Source organism: Ostrea edulis, chromosome 9 (genome assembly GCF_947568905.1).
Source record: "Ostrea edulis chromosome 9, xbOstEdul1.1, whole genome shotgun sequence".
NCBI classification, from domain to species: Eukaryota; Metazoa; Mollusca; class Bivalvia; order Ostreida; family Ostreidae; genus Ostrea; species Ostrea edulis.
The window spans coordinates 45864538-45867339 of NC_079172.1; the positions used below are offsets into that span (position 1 = coordinate 45864538).

A 2802-nucleotide genomic window follows, 5' to 3' on the forward strand; every position below is an offset into this window, starting at 1 on the left:
GTGGATACAAGGCACGTGACAACCTTGGTAGAAATTTGGAATATTCGAACGCTCTCGTTACAAGTTCAGAACTTTTGATCATTCGTCAATTGTAGAGCTATTACTGCGCTTTGGTAATTTGACACACATAGGTGTGATTTGACGGTGTAAAAAGCAATCAAACATTCGTATGATACCAACCACCGTTATCTAAAGGTCATGACCCCACATGACTCGCATTCCTCGGAAGCAAATATTGACGACAGTCCTCACTGTCAACAGAGAGACATACATGTACCATCAACCTTTTCAATGTATGCACAACTTTAATGCGTATCTAATTTTAGTGAAGATAGAGAAAGCTGAAAGCCTGTAATAGTTCCACAATATATAAGCGAAATTCAATTGAAAAATATGGATTGTGTCAATTCCATTATTGCAAAGCTGCTGAAACAGTCAGATGACAATGGATTCGCCTGGGCCGGTCTGCACGAAAGGAGGGTGGGGTGGTACCGTAATGTACATGTATGGTCCCATGGTGCAAGTGTTTCATTTGACTGGTCCGTGATCAACTTATTCAACTTCACGAAGGATCCAAATAATATATGAAATAATCAATGTTACTTCTACAAAACGGACAAGCGGTTTAAGCAGAAATTTTACAGTCTTTTTCTAACTCTACAAGTAATTACTTCTCCGGCATAACTATAAACTACGACAGTCGAGTAGGAAGCATAGGACAGTTGGGTGGACAGAAACCACGGAACCCGGACAAAAACGGAAACCATACCACGTTCAAGTGCACACTTGCGATTGACGAAAAACAAGATCATTTCTCCAGACCAACACTTAATGAGCACTTCTTTTTTCAGACAAATAAATGTAAACAAAGATCAAACTTCAATTTAGTTCCATTAACAGGTTCACGAGACGGAGGTACCCTCTCAAGTGTAATCGAAATACGACGCAGACGACTGCCAGAAAGCGCGGGATTCCCGTCAAGTGTCACTGGCAGAAAAGTATACAGGGAATTGGAGAGAAATCCGATCTACTGCTCTCAATCACTGAAGAAACTCCAGACTGGTGTGTTTACGGAACATGCATAGAGAGAGCACTGGGAGACCGACATTGCACTGTACACCGATCTTCTCGACTCTAATTGCATTGAAAGGTATATGGAATACGTTTAGAATGTCATCAAATGAGTGAAGGGGGTTAGATCTGCGTACTTCATGCATTCTTTTATTTGTGTATTCATCTGTTATACATTTATCTATTTCTCTGTTTATCTATATGAGCCATGCAAGTACAATGTAACATCCGTGTAGAAAATGCATGGTTATTGATAAAGGACCGCGTTCTGTTTAAAAGACAGCGAAGATTGGTTTGACGAGTGCCACCCCCGCCCTCCCTATACTCTCCGCCGACCCTGCATTGTTTTTTCTGCTCTATAGACATGTATCAAGGAGAAGATGAAACACAAGAACCAATTACAGGCATATAACAAGTTAAAAGGAGATTGATTAGACAGGCCCACCTGCTTTTTGTTAAGTCGGGGTTTGTTTTAGTCGAGTAGCCAGGTGCAGGAATTCTATAACGAGCATGTTATAACAGAATCAAAATTCTCATTTTCCCAATCAAAATGTTTGTAAAGTATCAGGATTCGCAGTATTCCGGATTTAGTGACTCCGCAATGACAGCATCTGTTTTTGTTTTCAGGATTTTGTCACTTCCGACGGCAGCTTTCCAAGATTTTTGATAATTCAGCAGGAGAAATCTAGATTTAGATTCTCTGTCCGACCCTACCCGCACACTAGTACAGTATTTGATCCAATTAACAAATCAAAAGGAAATTGCATTTCCTTTTCAAAAGTGCATTCGGGTCATATGGCAAGGAAACTGTATTTGCTCATTTCATGCATTTAAAGAGTCTTGTACATGTACTAGTCTACAGGGCTATTGGAGAAAGAAGTATATATCTTGCTTTGAAATCTGATAAATTCAGCTATTTGAGATTAATTTGTAGAAATGCTTTGAATTGGTACACATAATTATATTTTGTCTGAAATAAAATTTAGAGAAGTTTAGTAAAGAAGATGAAGATCGTTCTCACTCAGATGTTCCAAAATTTTAGACTATTACAATTTGACTGCCTCTTCATATTGTAAATGATACAATAAATATTAACGATACCGGACAATACTCTATCTGATCGCAACAGTGAAAAGTGAAACAATGAACGATTCCCTCTTCTAAACCGATTTGGGGTGAGTGATCAAGGAACTACCGGAGTCGGTGAACTGATTTATCACAGCCCCGATCATTTTGAGGAGTTCCATATTGTTTATTTAGAGTAGATTTTCACCTTCCGCGCTGATTGTGGTGTTGGTGGCCCCTCTGATTCTTGTCACAAAATCGGGAATTAACCAATTATATGCGTCATGACATCCCGGTCACATGCTGGGCTGAAATCTCGCAAAGCAACACGGAACATATGGCGAGATTAAAGACTGATAAAGTAGCCCTATTATTTTACATAACTAAGATAAGTGTAACACCGAGTGAAACTCGGTTAAAATTTAATTTGAATTGAGGCAACTCAATTTGCATGAATGACATTGAATGTGTACTTGATATAATCGGTTTTTTCTTTCTTTTGTTTATAGTATTACTAATGTTAGGTTTCATCAGAAATTAATAGATTTCTCTTCATACAATACCCTCTATCATACAGGTACTATGACGTAACATGGTCACTTGCTTTTAACAAATGTAGCATATAAGCATATCGATAACATGGAATATATATATATATATATATAT

General features: G+C 38.2%; 1 long non-coding RNA gene across 1 annotated transcript; it reads left to right on the top strand.

Moving 5' to 3' along the window:
* The first annotated feature begins 292 nt into the window (after window positions 1-292).
* On the top strand, window positions 293-2071 carry LOC130050179 (uncharacterized). The gene is made up of 2 exons (XR_008798592.1): window positions 293-1150; window positions 1699-2071. It is a non-coding gene; the product is annotated as an uncharacterized LOC130050179 (long non-coding RNA).
* The last annotated feature ends 731 nt before the right edge of the window (window positions 2072-2802 follow it).